Source organism: Notamacropus eugenii, chromosome 3 (genome assembly GCF_028372415.1).
Source record: "Notamacropus eugenii isolate mMacEug1 chromosome 3, mMacEug1.pri_v2, whole genome shotgun sequence".
Lineage (NCBI taxonomy): Eukaryota > Metazoa > Chordata > Mammalia > Diprotodontia > Macropodidae > Notamacropus > Notamacropus eugenii.
Genome location: NC_092874.1, coordinates 264,543,767 through 264,565,502, shown reverse-complemented (window position 1 = coordinate 264,565,502; position 21,736 = coordinate 264,543,767). Strand labels below are relative to the sequence as shown.

Here is a 21,736-nt window from a genome sequence, read left to right as displayed (position 1 = left end):
TGTGTCTAAACACCTTTATAAAGTCATCGGTGCTTTCTTTCCACATCGTTTCCTCTCACTCTTGTCTTAATTCTCTAGATCTTATCTTTTTATTTCATCATTCAATTGGAATTGCTTTTTCTAAAATTGTAATACCTCTTAACAATAAAATCTAATAGTCTGTTTTTCTCAATTCTCATACTTTTTGCTCTCTCTGAAGTCTTTGAATACTCTTCATCACCTCATCTACATAATTTCTGTAGGATTCCGTGGCACTACTCTCTCCTGGTTCTTCTGACTATTTCTTCTGAGTTTTCTTTTTAGCATCTTCATTCAAATCATACTCCATAATGAGGAATATCTCTAGTTTCTGGGCTATCTCTCCTTCTTTCTCTATAGCATTTCATTGGGTGATTTCATTATCTTCAGTGCTTTTAATTGTCATCTTTATAATGATATATTCATCTGGCTCTTTTAACTTCCAAAGTCATATGTCCTATTGCCTATTGAATATATCTTACTGGATGTCACTTAAGATATCTTAATCTCAAAATGTCTAGAATTCAAATCATTAGCTTGTCCTCAAATTCTATCTTTTTCCTACCTTGTTGGAGGTCTCCAGGTCCTCCTAATCAACCAGGATGAAATGCAACTGTCATTTTTTTTCTCTCTTAACCTTCAGTGCCCCATATCTAAACTGTTGCCAAGCACTTTTATTTCACCTTCCTTGAATAAGACACTCCATCCTTGCCTTCCTGCATTTTCCTTCACTTTCCTCCATGCCTTTAATTCTCTTTCTCCTTACGTCCACCTCCCTCTTAGATTTCTCACTTCCTTAAAGTGTCAGCTAAAATCATACTCTCTCCATGAAACATTTCCTGACCTTCCTTGATAATAATATCTTGCCTCTATTCATTATCTCCAATTTATAACATTTATATTTTAACTTTACAGAGTTTTTAATATGCTGACCTCCTCATTAGACTCTGAATTCTTTAAGAGAAAGTCCTTTTTTTAAGTTATTTGTATACCCAGTGCTCGCCACACTATCTGACCTCTAGTGGGAGCTTAATGTATGTGTGTTCCTCTAAAAGTTTCCGTCCTAGAGTCTTGCCTTAAGGACTGAGAGATTAAATGACTGGCCATGGATCACATAGTATTTCTTAGTGAGCAGACTTGAACCCAATTTTTTTTGGCTTTAAAGGCCAGATTTCTATTCTATAGAATTAGAAGAGTATTATATTAGTTCCAATACAAGCAACAGATGCCAATTCACAAATGCCACATTCTCCACCTGTCAGTAGTTGTTCGAGGTTTCCAAATAATCACTTATCTTCACAGAAACTCTTTCCCCACAAGTTTTTCTTTCACTGGACCATTTTTCTTCATTTAAAGACTATTTAGTATCAATTCATTCTCGTCCTGTTGGTCATCAACAAGAAGGAGATTTGGTTTTGGTAGATTTTTAGTAGATTTGTTTTGTTTTTAGTGGATTTGGATGTTCTGTGACCTATTTTGTCATCAGAGAGTTAACAGAAAGAAGACATCTCCTATTTAATTTATACAAGAGGAGGAATTGACTGGGCAGTTATAGTTTTCCTGAACATCATTCCACTCCCTTTGTCCTTTATATATTAATTTTCCAGAAAGCTAATGTTAACAAAAAGATAAAATTTAAATTCCTAAAACATTAACTACATTGTCATTTGTCAAAAAACATAAAGGAAAGAAGTGGGTGGTTGCTAATTTCGACAAAGTGATGCATGTCAACTTAGTTTAAGACAATTGTCATTCTTCATCTCACAAATTGTTAGTATTCATGGATTTAACTTGCTCTAGTTTCACATTCAGTGATTTGGCAACATATTGCTCAAAATAGGCATAAATCCAATGAGGTTATTTCCATAATTAATCATAAATTATACTTGCAACTCTAAATAATGTGAGCTGTAAAAATTTAATTAAAAAGAGAATGGTGCCAAATTTTAATTCTGATTCAGTGACTCTTTGATTCATTTGTTCTATCATATTTATTTAAATAAAGTTTCTTGATGAAAAAAATCAAAATGCGCGCTATGTGCTGAGTTAATACCTTGAAAAAGAACCAGAAACTAAATGAGATATCCTAAATATTAAATGAGATGAACTGGAGCTTTAACATTAGCTTCAAAATATTTCAGTCCACATGCTAATGTAGTTTTATTAAAAAAAAGTTTAATCAACAAACATTACCTTCAAAATAAATTTGTTTTATCTTTCATTTTTGCATTAAATACATTTTTCTGTTTACCCCACCATCCTTTTCCATCATCTTCTAGGGGGTTATCCTTTATAAAGCAGAAGAACACACAAAAGTAGTAGATGGCACAGTTAAAAAAATAAGTAACCAAAAAATTGAAAGGCTTTCTCTTTTGCATGTAGTGATCTGTAACTATAGTCTCCCCCACCTCTTCAAAGATCCAACAAGAAGTATTTTTTTCTCTGTTTTGGGGGGCTTATTTTGGTCAATATCTACAAAGTTCAGTCCACAATGTTTTTGCTATTGTTCCTTCTATTTACATGCTTTAATGTTTTATTTATTCTAATTACTTCAATTTGCGTCAGTTCATATGCTTTCCCATGTTTTTCTACACTCTTTATATTCTTCATTTCTCATAGGAGGTATTATTCCATTATATATGGAGAAAGACAATTTGTTTATTCAATTTGTCAATAAGTATTTAGGGCAGCTAGGAGGCATAGTGTCCACAATGCCAGCCCTGTAATCAGAAAGACTCATCTTCATGAATGCAAATCTGACCTCAAAAACTTACCAGCTGAATAACCCTGGGCTAATCATTTAACCCTATTTGCCTCAGTTCCACATCTGTAAAATGAGCAGGAGAAGGAAATATAAATCACTCCAGTGTCTTTGCCAAGAAAACCTCAAATGATGTCAGGAAGAGTAGTACATGACTGAAAAATGACTGAAATCCCAAAAAGAGAATTTATTCAGTTCTTACTAGCAACAAGGCATTATGATAAGTGCAGCATTGGAAAAAAAATCAGGATCTCTCCCACTTCTTAAGGCAATAACCTTTTAATGGGGAAGATGACATGTAAACAAGATATTTACAGGGTTAATTGGAGATAACCTCAGAGGGAAGTCATCATCTTTAAGGGAGATTTGGAAGGCTACTTTCAGATCATGGAATTTTACCTGAGACTTGAGGGAAGCCAGGTGTCCATTGGCAGAAATAAAAGGAAAAGGATTCTAGACATTCTAGGAAAGATACACATAGTAAAAGATGGAGTATCTTGTTGGAGAAATAGCAAGAAAGCTAGTGTCATGGGGTTGCAAAGGATATAGAGGTGAGTAAGATATTAAAAAGATTGGAGAGGTAGGAGGATAGGTTATTAAGGATTTTGAAAGTCAAACACAGGCTGCTATAATTGATCCCAGAAGTAATAGGGAAAATGTGGAGTTTGTTCAATTATTTAAATTATTATTTATTCAGTTTATTGTAATATCTATTATTATTATTAAGGGTTTGTATGGTCATACATGCTTTAAAATCAATTTGACAGTTGAGTAAGGGATTGACTGAAATGGGCAGAGATTTGAGGCAGAGCTATCATCCAACAGGTTCTTGAATGTATGTTAGGAGCAATCCAAATGTAAGACTCTGCAGGGCAGGGTGGATATCAGTAAAGAAAATAATGTACAGTTGAAATGGTTTACCAATGGTTCTATATGAAAAAAAGAGCTTAATGTGTGATAGTACTAAGAGTTGGAAACATTTAAAGTCACAGTGTGGATGAAGAAAAACTTTAGGATTCATAATGGAAAAGAAAAATGTGGAATAGTAGAAGATTATACTCCAATAAATGAATTTCAGAAATCATTTACATAAAAGGAGCAATAGGTCATGGAAAAGTAGTAAACAGATTAATTGGGAAGTTAGGACATTTTTGGACATATCCATATGTATATCTTGATAGATAGATAGATAGATAGATAGATAGATAGATAGATAGATAGATAGATAGATAGACAGTTATGTAGATAGAAAATGTGTAGGTGAATATAGAAAATCCTTAGTATAAAAGCAAGAGTTAGTGGACAAATCCTCCAAGACAGTGATTGAACTCTCTGAGGCAAGGAGAGTATCCTGAAGGAGCATAGATAAGAACTATCAGATTCCTGATTAGCTCATAAAGTTAGACTGAAGGAGGCAGAGTCAAGATAATGCATTAAAGGTATGAACTCATGTGAACTCCTCCAAATTAGCCTCCAAACAACTCTAAAATAATTGCTCAAATGGAATTCTGTAGCAACAGAACCAACTAAATCATGGATATGACACAATTTTCCAGCCCAAGACAAATTAGGAAGTGCACAAGGAAGATGTATCTCATTGTGGTAGTGTCCAGACCTGGAGTACAGTGCAGATCTGGTGGCACCCAGCAAGTTAGCAGAAGACCTTGAAGGCTCATCAGAAACAGTAGCAGCTTCTAGGGTTCTCGTTCTACAGATGGTAAGGGGATTGGACAACTGCTCAGAAGGATATTACAAAGACCCTCTGCTGGCACTAAGTGCAGGGCCTTGTTATATTGCCCACACATGGTTCTGGGAAGAAGACCATGAGAACATTAACATTTGCAGCTGCACGGGGGATGGGGTTCTAATCACAATTACAGGACAGAGAAGAGTGTTTGTGATCACTCACAAAAGAACAGGGGTCCTAGTCTCAGGTTCAAGGCACAAAGAAGGACTAGAACTTGTGGCTGAAGGAGTGCAGAGGCACAAACTACATTTCTAAGGCCTATTGGAGCACACATTGAGATTGAATCTGATGGAAGAATGACCAGAGAAGTCAATGCTGAAGTTGTTATTCATGAAGATGCTGTGGTAGCTATGTCAAAAGAAAAACAAATAGGAAGCACAAATATATAGAACTCTCCTTGAATTTTTCTTCAGGAGTAAATAGTGGTGCTTATGAGAGCCAAATGGTAGGAGGCATGGATTTGTCAAACTAGTCCAGGAATGGTGGTCCAGTTAGCTGGGAGATGAGTGGGGTTTATGGAGAATGGTATGGTGGTCAAAACAGCATGAGCATTTATGACCAAGTTTGATGTGAAAACTTTAGTGATTTTTCAATCAAACATCGTAGTAGAGATCCAAGGAGAAATGAACAATAGTTACTACAGTAGTTACTACAGTAGCAGGATCTTATATCTATGGGAGTTAATGGAATGGGAGGGATGTCCATCATGTCCAGTATGAGTGATAGATGAGAAATGCAATCCTGATCATTGAGTCTTGATCAGCTTTTAAAAAAAATGAACTTTAATAGTTTTGCACTAAAAGCTTGGAATTTACCCTCACTGTAAGTGAAACCATGATTCTTTTTAAAAAGGTTCAGTATTTTTTGGACATAGAAAAACAGACATCCAATAGGTAATAACGATGTTTAGTAAAGACTGTGATAAAACAATTTTAGTTTTTCTCAAGGTGGTTATGCTGTAGGAATAAACTTAAGCAGTAAACGTATTTAGGTTAAAACAGTTTCAATTATGTTAAATGCTGTTCTTAAAATACATTATATGGAATACTTTGAGATGTATGTTGGGAGAGATGCTTTTATTGTGAAACAAATATAAGAGCTATGTCTGCGATTCAAAAGTGAAATATTTGACATGTTTCTTCTAGTTTATTTCATTTAGTATCCTGCAAGGCACGTATGTTTAAGCTTTTTTTTTCAGTTGATGGTGACAATTTCGAGAGACAATATGGATATTTTAGAGTTTTGGTCTTGTCATTTCTATTAAATTCTGAGACCTTGACTTAATTTTTTCATTGTATTTTAGGTATGTTTCATCAAAGGAAACATTAAATAAATTTTCCTTTCAAAAATGGAGGGGGGGGGGGAGCCAAGATGGCGGAGTAGAAAGACGCACATACACATAGCTCCGAAACCACAACCCATAGAACAACTACAAAGAAGTAACTCATGGCAAATTCTGCACCCAGAGGCCACAGAACATTGGAGCGAGGGAGATTTCTGTTCTGGAGAGACCTGCAAACCTCTCGCAAAAGGTCCTTCGCTCTGTGGACTGGGCGCTGACACTGAGAGCTGAGTACAGCCCTACCGCGGCCAGGGAAACCAAGAGGAAAAGATCCGAGCGGGCTTCAGGGATGGGATCTCCAGCGGCCGCACACGTCCCTCCACCCACAGAGGGACCTGCAAACCTCTCGCGAAAGGTGACTTGCGCTGCAGACGAGGAGCCCAGCCCAGACCTGCCGTGGCCACGGCCGTGGCGCCAAGAGAAACAGATCCCAGCAGGCTTCAGGGACGGGATCTCCAGCAGCCGCACAAGTCCCTCCACCCACAGGTGATGGGGGTCGGTGAGAGAGTCTCTTTGTCAGGTCGAGGGGGGAGTGGGGTGCCCCCATGGCTTGGGCCCCCTTGGGAGGCAGAAGCTGAGGGGTGGCGGCAGACCGGGGCTCTCCAAGCAGGCAGGAGCCTGCATCCATTATTGAAGGTCTGTGCATAAACTCCCTGAGGGAACTGAGCCTGAGAAGCGGCCCTGCCCCAACCTCAGCACTTGAACTTAATCTCACACTGAATAGCAGTCCTGTCCCCGCCCAAAGCCCTGAGGCTGGAAGCAGCATTTGAATCTCAGACCCCAAACGTTGGCTGGGAGGATCAGGAGGCGAGGTGGGTGTGAGGAAAATATTCAGAGGTCAAGTCACTGGCTGGGAAAATGCTCAGAAAAGGGAAAAGAAATAAGACTATTGAAGGTTACTTTCTTGGAGAACAGGCATTTCCTCCCTTCCTTTCTGATGAGGAAGAACAATGCTTACCATCAGGCAAAGACACAGAAATCAAGGCTTCTGTGTCTCAGCCCACCCAATGGGCTCAGGCCATGGAAGAGCTCAAAAAGAATTTTGAAAATCAAGTTAGAGAACTGGAGGAAAAGCTGGGAAGAGAAATGAGAGACATGAAGTCAAAGCATGAACAGCAGATCAGCTCCCTGCTAAAGGAGACCCAAAAAAATGTTGAAGAAAATAACACCTTGAAAACTAGCCTAATTCAATTGGCAAAAGAGGTTCAAAAAGCCAATGAGGAGAAGAATGCTTTCAAAAGCAGAATTAGCCAAATGGAAAAGGAGATTCAAAAGCTCACTGAAGAAAATAGTTCTTTCAAAATTAGAATGGCACAGATGGAGGCTAAGGACTTTATGAGAAAGCAAGAAATCACAGAACAAACCCAGAAGAATGGAAAAATGGAAGATAATGTGAAATATCTCATGGGAAAAACAACTGACCTGGAAAATAGATCCAGGAGAGACAATTTAAAAATTATGGGACTACCTGAAAGCCATGATCAAAAGAAGAGCCTAGACATCATCTTTCATGAAATTATTAAGGAGAACTGCCCTAAGATTCTAGAACCAGTGGGCAAAATAGATATTCAAGGAATCCACAGAACACCGCCTGAAAGAGATCCAAAAAGAGAAACTCCTAGGAACATTGTGGCCAAATTCCAGAGTTCCCAGGTCAAGGAGAAAATATTGCAAGCAGCTAGAAAGAAACAATTCAAGTATTGTGGAAATACAATCAGGATAACACAAGATCTAGCAGCCTCCACATTAAGGGATCGAAGGGCATGTAATAGGATATTCCAGAAGTCAAAGGAACTAGGACTAAAACCAAGAATCACCTACCCAGCAAAACTGAGTATAATACTTCAGGGGAAAAATTGGTCTTTCAATGAAGTAGAGGATTTTCAAGCATTCTTGATGAAAAGAGCAGAGCTGAAAAGAAAATTTGACTTTCAAACACAAGAATGAAGAGAAGCATGAAAAGGTGAACAGCAAAGAGAAGTCATAAGGGACTTACTAAAGTTGAACTGTTCACATTCCTACATGGAAAGACAATATTTGTAACTCTTGAAACATTTCAGTATCTGGGTACTGGGTGGGATTACACGCACACACATGTACATGCACATGCACACACACATAGAGACAGAGTGCACAGAGTGAATTGAAGAGGATGGGATCATATCTTAAAAAAAAATGAAATCAAGCAGTGAGAGAGAAAGATATTGGCAGGAGAAAGGGAGAAATTGAATGGGGCAAATTATCTCTCATAAAAGAGGCAAGCAAAAGACTCATTAGTGGAGGGATAAAGAGGGGAGGTGAGAGAAAAACATGAAGTCTACTCTCATCACATTCCACTAAAGGAAAGAATAAAATGCACACTCATTTTGATATGAAAACCTATCTTGCAATACAGGAAAGTGGGGGATATGGGGATAAGCAGGGTGGGGGGGATGATAGAAGGGAGGGCATGGGGAGGAGAGTGCAATTTGAGGTTGACACTCATGGGGAGGGATAGGATCAAAAGAGAACAGAAGTAATGGGGGACAGGATAGGATGGAGGGAAATATAGTTAGTCCTATACAACACAACTATTATGGAAGTCATTTGAAAAACTACACAGATTTAGCCTATATTGAATTGCTTGCTTTTCAAAGGGAAGGGGTGGAGAGGAGGGAGGTAAAGAAGTTGGAACTCAAAGTGTTAGGATCAACTGTTGAGTAATGTTCTTGCCGCTAGGAAATAAGAAATACAGGTAAAGGGGTAAAGAAAGCTATCTGGCCCTACAGGACAAAAGAGAAGATGGAGACAAAGGCAGAGAGGGATGATAGAAGAGAGAGCAGATTGGTAAAAGGGTAATTAGAATGCTTTGTGTTTGGGGGGAGGGGGATAAAAGGGGAGAAAATTTGTAACCCAAAAATTTTGTGGAAATGAATGTTAAAAGTGAAATAAATAAATTTAATTAATAAATTAAAAAAATGGAGGGAGGGGGGAAGTTATCAGGAAATACTGTCACTGCACCCTATAAGTGGTAGCAAAAAAAGAAAAAAATTGAAAAACTCCACCAACCACCTCCTAAAAGAGATGTGAAAATGAAAACTTCCACAAATATTACAGGCAACTTTCAGAGTTTCCAGGTCATGAAGAAATTATTGCAAGTCACTAAAAAGTAATGATTCAAATATTGTGCAGCCATAGTCAAGATTCACAAGATCTAGCAGCTTCTGCTTTAAAGAATTATAGAGCTGGGAAAACGAAATTTCACAAGGCCAAGAAGTGAGAATTATAACTAAGAATTTCCTATCCCCTCGGAAAAAAATATATAATCCTTCAGGGGAATATTTAATGAAATATAGGATTTCCAAGCATTCCTGATTTAAAAAGAGCTGAATAGAAAATTTGAATTGTAAATAAAGACCCAAATGAAGTGTAAAAAAGTAAATATGAAAGAGAAATCAAAAGGGATTCAATAAAGTAAAACAGGTTCATATTACTATAAGGAATTAGAAGGAGTATACACAAACAAAAGACACAGGAGACAATTGATAGTGATGGGATGGATAAAAAATAATTGAATTAAAAGGTGAGAGTGATATACTGGGAATAGAAGAGGGGAAATACATTCAATAAAGGGAAATTGAAACAAAGATTAAAACTTAACTGAAAACCGATCTAAATATAAAGAAGAAAAAATCATAGAAATAATGAATAAATTCATTAAAGAAAATGACAACAATGAGACAACATACTAAAATTTGTGTCATGCAGTCAAAGCAGCATGTAGCATAAAATTTACCTTTCTAAATACGTACATCAAATAAATAGAAGAGGAATAAAATTATAAATTCGATACACAGGTAAAAAAATGGGAAAAGAGCAAATTCAGTGTCCCCAATTAAACACAAAATTGCAAGTCCAAGGAGAAGTTTATAAAACTGAAATTATGAAAACCATCAAATTAATAAATAAAACTAGAAACTGGTTTTATGAAAAAAGTAAAATAGATAAAACATTTGTTAATTTGATTTTTTAATTTTATTTGTTTTCAGTGTTCTACAATCACTTCCACATATCTTAGATTCCCCCCCCCACCTACTTCCCTACTCTCTTCCTGAGACACCATAGAATTTTATATAGGTTCTACATAGACATTCCTATTAAATATATTTTCACCTTGGTCATGTTGCATAGAAGAATTAAAATGAATGGGAGAAATCACAAAACAAAACATAATACAAAAGAAAATGGTCTGCTTCATTCTGTAATTGTATTCCATGGTTGTTGCTCTGGATGTGGAAGGTGTTTTGCCTTAAGAGACTGTTGGGAATTTTTTAAGTCCTTTCATTGCAATGAAGTACTAAGTCTACCATAAAAATTCCTCCCACACTGTGGTTGTTGCTGTGTACAAAGTTCTCCTGGTTCTGCTCCTTTCACTCAGTTTCAGTTCATATGAGTCTTTCCAGGCCTCTCTGAAGTCTTCCTGTTCATCATTTCTTATAGCACAATAGTATTCCATTATATTCATATACCACAATTTATTCAGCCATTCCCCAATTGTTAGGCATGCCCTTGATTTCCAGTTTTTGGTCATCACAAAGAGAGTTGCTAAAAATATTTTTGTATATGTGGGACCTTTTTCCATTTTTATGATCTCTTGGGGATACAGTCCTAGAAACGGTATTGCTGGGTCAAAGGTTATGCACATTTTTGTAGCCCTTTGGGCATAGTTTCAAATTGCTCTCCAGAATGGTTGAACCAGCTCACAGGTCCACTAACAAGGTATTAGTGTTTCAACTCTCCCATATCTTCTCCAACATTTATCATCTTCCTGTTTTGTCATGTTAGCCAGTCTAATAGGTGTAATGTGGTATCTCAGAGTTGTTTTGGTTTGCATCTCTCTAATCAATAGGGATGTAGAGCACTTTTTTCACATGACTATAGATAGCTTTAATTTCTCCCTCTGAAAACTGCCTGTTCATATCCTTTGACCATTTATCAATTGGCAATGACTTGTGTTCTTGTACATTTGACTCAGTTCTCTATATGTTTTAGAAATGAGGTCTTTATCACAGACCTCACTGTCTCTTAACCAGTAAGAAATGGTTTTGATAATTGTTGCTTTATAATACAATTTGAGATCTGGTAGGGCTAGGCCACCTTCCTTAGCATTTTTTTTTTCATTAGTTCCCTTGATATTCTGGACCCTTTGTTCTTCCAGATAAATTTTGATATTAGTTTTTCTAGCTCTAGAAAAATAATTATCTGATAGTTTGATTCGTATGGCACTGAATAAGTAAATTAATTTAGGTAGAATTCTCATTTTTATTATATTGGCTCACCCATCCATGAGCAACTGATATTTTTCTACTTACTTAGATCTGACTTTATTTGTGTGAATAGTGTTTTGTAATTTTGTTTATATAGTCCCTGAATTTGTTTTGGCAGATAGACTCCCAAATATTTTATAGTGTCTACCCTAGATTTAAATGGGATTTCTCTTTCTATCTTTTGCTCTTGGGCTTTGGTGCTAATATAGAGAAATACAGAAGATTTGTGTGAGTTTATTTCATAACCTACAACTTTGCCAAAGTTGTTTGTTATTTCAAGTAGTTTTCAGTTGATTCTCTGAGATTCTCTAAGTATATCATCATATCTTCTGCAAAGAGTGATAACTTAGTTTCTTCTTTGGCTATTCTAATTCCTTCAATTTCTTTTTCTTCTTTTATTGTATGGTGATAAATCTAACAATGTAAGTAAAATGAATGAATATTTACAAAAATATAAATTACCTAGATTACCTAAAGAAGAAATAGAATACTCAATTAACCCTATGCATATATGTGTGTGTGTGTCATGATAATTTAAATAGGAAGATATTTTGGATTCATTAATTGGTCCATGTGATCTACTTAAATCACATGGAAGCCTAAGTCACATGTTGTGGGAGGAACTTGCTGCACAGGTGGAACAGAAAGGGTGGATCATAACTGGGAGAACATTGGTGAGAGTATTTATGGACAGAGGAGAGAGGACACAGGCATGAACAGCTAGTCTTTTGCATGTTTCTGTGAAGACCCCAGTTGAAGGAGAGGGGAATTTTGGAATGGCTTAGTTCCATGCAGTAATAATGTGTATTGACTTCTTGGTTACTGTGACCTATTTGACCTTTTGGTGGTTGGATTTGGTTTTCTGGTGTCTGAATAATATAGAAGTCTTATGACTTCCATAGATATAGTGTGTTATGCATTGTGATTCAGAACTATGCCAGCATATTCACAGTGGCTCTCAGTGTTATCAATATTACCTAGAAATATATTTGGTGTCATGAGTGAACAAAATCTCTGCTTTTCGGCAGAAAGATTTCAAAGGAAGAAATGGATATCCCATTATTGGAGAATTTACCTTCTCCCACCTTAGCAAGGAAATGAGCTAAAAGCACTGGACCCTGTGAAAACTGGGAACTGAGTTTCCAGGAGGGGGGAACCTAGAGATTTGGAAAGGTGTTTACAAGGAATACCAGTAAAACCAGGGAAATAACTGGCAGGGGTATCTAGGAGAGGCTGGATTTTATTAACAGATTAACATATTCTGTGTAAAAGCATAGAAAATTTGCTGAAAGAAAAAATGTCAAATGCAAAAAGAGTTAGCTAGTTAGCTATATTGTATGGCAATTCTCAGCATTTATGCTCTCCTTTAAAAGAGCAAGCTCATTTCAGGTGGTAGAAGGAAAAGCAGTTCATGTAGCTCAGAAGAAAAGAAAAACTGGGAAAAAAAAAGCCTGCATACAAACTTTGTACAGACTCATCCTAGTTGCCATAGTGATGACTACCAGGGGAGTGCATGGGAAGAAAGTATAAAAAAGTCAGAGTTGGAAAATGAAGCAATGTTAGATGGAGAAGCTTCTCAGGCAGAAGGACATGCAATACTAAAGCAGAAACAGGAGGGCAACACAGTGTTTAAGGAAATAATTGGGGATTTTACTCAGCAGGAGGTCACAGATATTTTAAGTCAGTTCACCCAAAGGATGGGAAAATTGTTAATATATTGGATGGAAAGAGTCAGTGATGCAGGAACCAGGGAAGCATTGATATATGGTGTGAATTGCTTAAAATTTATAGGTATTAGTCAGAATCCTTTAGTACAGCAAACTTTTTGAGATTATAATATGGGATATAACAATTTGACTAATCTTTTAGCTTTGGCTACAGAAGGATACAATACACAGTAGACTACTGTCTCTATACAGCCTAGTGGAGATAGACTGTGGTATTCAGTTACGGATTGTATTAAAAGAGGAGGTAATGAAGCCTTTCATAATGAGTAGAAATACAGATGTGTATTATGATTCTCCTTTAAGCAATTTCCCATAGGAATATAATAGTGTAGATGGCTCCTTCTGCTTACAAGCCACTAGTTATGATTCTACTAATTGGGGAAATAGGGCACCCTCTTTCTGAGGTGCTGGACAAGATTTCACAGTTAAGTGACTTAGAGGAATGGGGAAAAGATAACTTTTCTCAAGAGAGAATAAATAGCCAGCAGATTCAAAGTCAGAATAGATTGCCAAGAAAAGAATTGTTTACTGCTCTTCGGAGAGCAGGGATAGATGATGGAATCATAGAAGGTATTCCAACTAATGAAATATACAAAATGTACCAAGAAAACTGGCTTGATATTAGATGGAATAGAGAAATAAGAGCTGCCCCTATAGATCCTTCTGAACCATTGTATCCAAGTTTGTCACACCATCAATGAGAATAGGAAATTGGCTGAGCCCCAGTTCAGATTAAAGGAATACATGAGTAGGATTACAGACTCCATATCTATTTTACCATATATTGGAAAAGTATTGATCAAATATTGTAAATAGGACATTAATAGATACTGAGACAGAGATCTCCCTTATATGTGGAAACCCTAATAAGCTTAAACATGGAACTCCTTTCACCATTACAGGACTAAGAGGGACTGTAAAATTAACCAAACAAGTCAAATTAATGATGAAAGGTGGACAATTACCTTAAGAAAGAATATACTGTGGCAATTATATGCATTCCAGAATGAATCATTGGAATAGATATACTGAGAATTGTGAGTTTAAATTTACCTGAAGGGAGATACCAACTTGTAGTAAGGAAGACAGGAATTAATGCAGTTTTAGTGGGTAAAATAAAAATGGACCTAATCACTTTACCTGAAACTTCAGAAGTAATTACTTTAAAGCAGTATCATGTGACAGGTGGGCAAGATGAAATTATCAATATTACAAAGGAATATCCTGAAGAAGTAGTGTCAGTCCCTACAACCACTCAATGGAAAAATACTGTCTGGCCAATATGAAAGTCATATGAGGCATGGAAGATGACAGTGGATTATAGACAATTGATTAAGGTGACTCCTCCCTTTTATGCTGCTCTTCCATATTCCTTTACCTTAATAGAAAAGAAATATGAAAAATTATCTACTGGAATATGTAAAGAATGCCTAAAAATCAATTTAGATAAATATTACTTAAATCAGGATTAGCAGCTGGAGGAATGCATGTATTGACTGAAATGATAGATTCTAATTATCAAGGAGAAATAATTGTGACGCTCCAAAATTTAAGTGAAGAATACACATAGTTTTGTAAAAATGATAAAATAATCAAATGATTATTATTTCTGGTGAAACAATAACCCTTGTGAAAGCTAACCCTCCTTCTGAAATAACTACCAGAGGAACTGAAGGGTTGGGTTCTTCTGATAGAATAAAATTAGGAGCTAATGTAGGAGAAAATGGAAGTCAGACAATGTTCCAAAGGTTTCAAAAATTATAGCACATGGGAAAGATAATACTGTAATTGTTGTTTATTCAGGAGAAGAAGATTATCAGATTGTACCCTTAACTCATATATTCTACCATGAATGAGTCTGTGATAGTGAGTTCATGGACTCCATAAGTATGCCTGACACTACCTACCCTGCTTCTACTTATTGTCTCCTTGTTTCTTTTTGGCCTTTTGTATGTTAAACTTGTTTGCTAGATTTATTTCTTATAGACTTAGTGCCCTCTGCCTATAGATGCCTGACCACTTAAGCTAGATGTCACCTCTTGTCCACAGCTGTGATGTGTCATACCTGAACTGGGTGCTAACAAAGCTCCAGATGCCAGTTAAAGAACTGACATCTTGAATGGAACCTCTTGGGGCAGGGACAGCTCTATATCCAATTTCAGCAGGAAGTAGCTATAGAAGAAGAAACTTTCACTCCTTACTCAAAATTTTAGGTCTCATTCATTTGTGGGGAGCAATGATGTGATGTTGTGCTCAAGTCCCATAATAAGATATCATTTTATGTGCTTATTTTATGTGATCCCTGTTATATTATTATAAAGTTCTGTTGACACCAGTTGCCTAAGATTTTGTTTTATATGCTTATTTTCTGTTATTCCTGTTACAGTTTTATTAATACCAGTTGCCCCACTGACCAATATAATGAATATGAAAGATCTTGGGGCAGAATGTAATGATAATTTAGATGGAAAGTTTGTTGTTGTTTTTTTTTCTCATTCCTTAATAGGCCCATGTGACCTACTTAAATTACATAAAAGCGTAAGTCACATGTTGTTAGAGGAGCTTGCTGCAGAGTTGGAACAGCACGAGTAAAGAAGAACTGAAATAAAGTTGGCAAGAGTGGCAAAAGGGCAGGGGAGAGAGGCCGCAGGCATTTACAACCTAGGGTCATGAGTGTTTCTTTGTGGGAAGGCCACAGCTAGGGGTAGGGTAGGGAAGAAAAGGTTTAGAAACGGCTTTGTTCCCTGCAGTGATAATGTGTATTGACTTTTTGGTTACTGTGTAGGATTTGGCTTTCCAGTGTTGGGACTGGCTTTCTGGTGGCAGAATGAATGTTTTTCTTCTGCCTTCTGTAGGGACAGTCTGCTATACTTTACAATTGAGAATTACTTTGGTATATTCATAGTCACCTTTGATGCTGTGAATTTGCCTTGGCAATACAGTATATGTGTGTGTGTGTGTGTGTGTGTGTGTGTGTGTGTGTGTTTGTGTGTGTGTGGAGAAAGTAACAAATGAGCTTCTTACAAAAAAAACATCTTCAAGAGAATTTAAGGGAGTTACAGGAAGAAATAGAAAGCAAAACTATACTAGTGGGAGACCTCCCATTCCTCCTCTCTGAACTTGATAAATTTAATCTCAAAATAAAAAAGAAAGAAATTAAGGAGGTGAAGAGAAATCTGGGAAAGTTAGATATTATAGACCTCTGGAGAAAACTGAATGGGGAAAGAAAGGAATATATCTTTTTTCAATGATACATGACACATGCACAAAAATTGACCATGAATGAGGGCATAAAAAGCTCACAATCCAGTCCAGAATGGCGGAAATAGTCAATGAATTATTTTCAGATCATGATATAGTAAATACATATATGCAATAAAGGGCCATGGAAAGATATATTAAAAATTAATTGGAAACTAAATAATCTAATTCTGAAGAATGAGTGGGTCAAACAAGAAATCATTGAAACAATCAACAATTTCATTGAAGAGAATGACATAAATGAGACAACCTACCAAAACTTATGGAAAGTACCAAAATTGTTGTTGGGGGAAATTTTATATATCTGATTACTTATATGAATAAAATAGAGAAACAGGTGATCAATAAATTGGGCATGCAACTGAAAAAGCTAAAAAAAAACAAAACAAATTGAAAATCCTCAATTAAATATCAAGTTAGAAAAAACTGAAAACCAAAGGAGAGATTAACCAGATGAAAGTTAAGAAAATATTGAATTAATATACAAAACTAAGAACTGGTTTTATGGGGAAAAAAACAATAAAAGTGATAAGCCTTTGGTCAATTTGATTTTAAGAAAAGAAAGAAGAAAAGCAAATCACCATATTACAAATAAAAAGGGTGGATTTACCTCAAATGAAGAAGTAATTAAAACAATAATTAGAAATTATTTGGTACAAATGAATGTTCATAAATTTGACAATCGTAATGAAATGGATGAATATTTATGAAAATATAAATTTTCCAGATTAACAGAAGAGGAAATAAATACTTAAATCTTGCCTTATCAGAAAAAGAAATTGAATAAGCCATCCGTAAATTCCCTATGAAGAAATCTTCAGCACCAGATGGATTTGCAAGCAAATTCTAGCAAATATTTAGGGAACAGTTATCTCCAATACTATGTAGATTACCAGGAAGAGTTGAAACAGGGAAAGAAATTCATTTACCAATGTCCCTAATGAATACAGATGCAAAAATTTTTAAGATTAGCAAAGAGATTACAGTTTGTCAGGTAGGATTTATATCAGGAATGCACAGCTGGGTCAATATTAGGAAAACTATCAGCATGAATGATCCTATCAACAACAAAACTAACAAATCATATGATTATCTCAATAGATGCAGAAAAAAGCATTTGACAAAAAACAGCCCCCATTCCTATTGAAAACACTGGAGAGCAAAGGAATAAATGGAACCTTCTTTAAAATGAAAAATAACATCTGCTCCATACCATCAGGAATCTTTGTATGTAATTTTGATAAGGTAGATGTATTTCCAATAAGATCTGGGATGAAACAAGATGGTCATTATCCTCACTGTTATCAATATGGGACTAGAAATGTTAAGTTTAATAATAAGAGAAGAAAAAGAAACAGAAGGAATTAGAACAGACAAAGCAGAAACTAAGTTACCAGTCTTTTCAGATGATATGATGATACACTTAGAGAATCCTAGAGTATCAAGTAAAAAAACTACTTGAAATAATAAACAACTTTAGCCAAGTTAAAATTAAATTTACAATGTCAAATTTACAAGAATAAAAGTCAATCCCCAAATGAAAATTGGTCAAAGGATATGAACAGGCAGTTTTCAGAGGAAGAAATTGAAGGTATCTATAATCATATGAAAAATGCTCTAAATCACTATTGATTAGAGAGTTGGAAATTAAAACAGCCCTGAGGTACCATATCACACCTATCAGACTGGCTAACATGACAAAACAGGAAGGTGATAAATGTTGGAGATGTGGGAGAGTTCAAACACTAATTCCTTGTTGGTGGAGCTATGAGCTGATCGAACAATTCTGGAGAGCAATTTGGAACTATGACCAAAGGGCTACAAAAATGTGCATACCCTTTGATCCAGCAATACTGCTTCTAGGACTGTATCCCCAAGAGATCATAAAAATGGAAAAGGGTCCCACATATACAAAAATATTTTTAGCAACTCTGTAGTAGTAAAACCTGGAAATCAAGGGGTGCCCATGAATTGGAGAATGGCCAAATAAATTATGGCATATGAATGTAATGGAATACTATTATGCTATAAGAAATATTGAACATGCACATTTTGGAAAAACCTGGATATATTTATATGAACTGATGTTGAGAGAAGTGAGCAGAGCCAGGAGAACATTGTACACAGTTACAGCCACAATGTGTGAGGATTGTTTTTGATAGTCTTAGCCCTTCACAGCAATTCAAGGACCTAAAATATTTCCAAAGGACTCATGATGCAAAATGCCATGCACATAGAGGGAAAGAAATATGGAGTCAGAACACAGAATGAAGCAGACTATTTTCTCTTTCATTGTTTCGTACTGTTTTTCTCATGGTTTTGTTCCATTTGTTTTAATTCTTCTATGCAACATGAGTAATGTGAAAATGTTTTTAATCAGAATGTATAGGTAGAGCCCATTTAAGATTGCATGTCATTTTGGGGAAGGAGGGGGAGAAATTTTGCTTTTATTGAAATGATTGTTGAAGACAAATTTAAAAATTTGGGGAAAAAAGTAAAGGAAAATATTTTCAGGACCAGATGGATTCTAAAGTGAATTCTACCAAATACAGCTGTATATAGGCAAAGATGGAGCACTTTCAGATTCCTTTAACAACACAAATATGGAGCTTATATCTAAACAGGGAAGAGCTTAAAGAGATGAAACTATGGGGCGGAGCCAAGATGGCGGAGTGAAAGCAACTACTCACCTAAGCTCCTGGAAAAACTCCTCTGGATATATCTGGGGGAAGAGTCTGACCAGACTTTGGAGGTGTAAAATCCAGTGGGTGACAGACTTTGACGGATTCGGAGCCCAGGCTGGACCGGAGGGTCCACGGGAGGGATCTGTTCCGCGGGGGTAAGACCCCGGCGCACAGCGCAGCTCGGTCGGTGCGGCAGGGTGGAGGGGACCAGAGGAGCCCGAGAGTGGTGGGCGAGACCAGCGGAGCAGGAGATAAGCCAGGCCGAGCCGGTGAGAGCCGCTGAGTGCCAGACATCAGCGCAGCAGTCCTTGAAATCTTCAGCCTGAAGACGGACTTCGGTGGGTCACTACTTGAACTTCCAGGAAATGGGATGGCAGAGTGATCAGTAAGTGCTCTCTCCTCCCCCCTGATGACCCTGAGGGAACCATAAAATTCTTCCCCAGATTAATCCTGGATCAGCGGGAACAGCAGAAGGGGGCGGGTGGTCTCATAACACCAGAGGCTGGAAAAGTGGCAAAGGGGGATTCTTCCTACTGTGGTGGAGGCGATCTGGAGGGACAGACGACCCAGGGCAGAGAAAATTCGCACTGAGACCCAGGCAAGCCTCAGAGAGGGGAGACGAGCCCCAGGAGGGGCGGGAACACGCGATAGCTTCTAGGCGTGCCCCAGGCCTCCAGGGGAAAAGGGAAGACAATAGGGAAGCTGGGATTACCATCCCCTGACCTTGCCTTTGCCTCAAGTCAGCTGAGGAGATAGCCTGAGACCAGACCACACCTCCCACACACCTAACAAGCTAACTCCAGGGTTGATCGGGGAAACAAAAAACAAAAGCCTGCTTTTAGTCTAGACACACATCAGCTCAACTTAAAGATCTGTACCTTCTGACTGAAAGAACCAAAAGCTACAACACTCAGCCAACATCATGAATCAGAAAAAGCAGACGAAAAGTGAAAAAACCATAGAATCTTTCTATGGGGATAAGGACCAAAACACAAACACCAAAGAGGTTAGAGCTGAGACTGTACTTCCATCTGAAACCTCACATGGGACTATGAATTTCTCGCAAGCACAACTAGATTACCTGGAACGTCTGAAGAAAGATATAAAAGAAAAACTGGCCAATGATTTTAAAACTATAAAAAAAGAATTCACTGATGAGAACATCACCCTGAAAAAGAAAATTGAAGAAATGGAAAAGGAAGTTCAAAAATTAACTGGAGAGAATAATTCCCTAAAAGGAAGAGCTAATCAAATGGAAAAGGAAACCCAAAACCTAATTGGGAAAATTGATCAGATGGAAAAGGAAACCCAAAACCTAACTGGAAAAATTGGTCGATTGGAAAAAGAAATACAAAAATTAAATGGAGAAAATAGCTCCTTAAAGGGAAAAATTGGTCAGATGGAAAAGGAGATGGAAAAGCTAACTGAAGAAAACACTACGATGAAGATTAGAATTGGGCAAGTAGAAACTAATGACTCAATGAGGCAACAAGAATCAGTCAAACAAAATCTAAAGAATGAAAAGATAGAAGAAAATGTAAAATATTTAATTGGAAAAACAACTGACCTGGAAAACAGATCCAGGAGAGAAAATCTAAGAATTATTGGCCTGCCAGAAACCCATGATGAAGAAAAGAGTCTGGACAATATCTTCCATAAAATCATCAAGGAAAACTGTCCAGAAGTACTAGACTCAGAGGGCAAAATAGTCATCGAAAGAATCCACCGTTCCCCTCCCAAAAGGGATCCCAAACTCAAAACCCCAAGAAATATAGTTGCCAAATTCCAGAGCTATCAAGTGAAGGAGAAAATACTACAAGCAGCCAGAAAGAAACAATTCAAATATCAAGGACACACAGTCAGGATCACACAGGACCTTGCAGCTTCTACATTAAAAGATCGAAAGAATTGGAACCCAATATTCCGTAAGGCAAAGGAGTTGGGACTTCAACCAAGGATCAACTACCCAGCAAAGTTCAGCATAACATTTCAGGCAAGGAGAAAGTCATTCAACGAAATAAGGGATTTCCAGAGCTTCCTGACCAAAACACCAGAACTCAATAGACAATTTGATCTTCAAATGCAGGTCTCCAGAGAATCATAAAACGGTAAACAGAGGGGAAAAAACAAAAACAAAAACTTGCTACTCAATTAGGGCAAACTGTTTACCTCCCTATAAGGGAAGATGATACCTGTTAATCTTGAGAACTGTGCAGCTATTATGATAAAAGGGATATATATAGAGGGAACGGGCATAAAGTAAATGATGTCATGTGAAAAATATGATTTAAGTATGAGAAGGGAATGTAATAGGAGGTGTGGAAAGGGGGAAGCAGAAAATGGCAAATTATATCACAGGAAGAAGTACAAAACTATAGTAGAGGGAAGGAGGGGAGGGAGATGAGCATTGTTTGAGAGGTACTCTCATCTGATTTGTTCAAAGGAGGGAACAATAATCTTAAGTAGATAAGTCTAACTAGCTCTATAGGTAGTAGGAGGGGAAGGGGGAAAAAAGGGGAGGGTGGCTAAAAGGGAGGAAAGAAGCAATAAGAGTAAAGGGAACTAAAAGGGAGGGGGGTCAAAAGAAGGAGGGGAAGGCTGCAGGAGGAGGGGGAGAAAAGTGAATACTATTGAGGAGGGGAAGGGAGACGGGAGAGCTAAAAGCACAAATGGTGGGAAAGAGGTTGGAGGGAAATACACAGATTGTAATCATAACTGTGAATGTGAATGGAATGAACTCTCCCATAAAACGGAGACGGATAGCACAATGGATTAAAAGCCATAATCCAACAATATGCTGCTTACAAGAAACACATTTGAAACGGGGGGATACACATAGGATAAAGGTCAAAGGATGGAGCAGAATATATTGTGCTTCAGCTCATGTAAG

General features: G+C 37.1%; 1 long non-coding RNA gene across 1 annotated transcript in view; it reads right to left on the bottom strand.

The window, feature by feature from the left end:
• LOC140534442 (uncharacterized) overlaps nucleotides 1–21,736 on the bottom strand; it is a 104,028-nt gene that overhangs the window by 3,428 nt on the left and 78,864 nt on the right. The gene's annotated exons all lie outside the window — the stretch shown is intronic.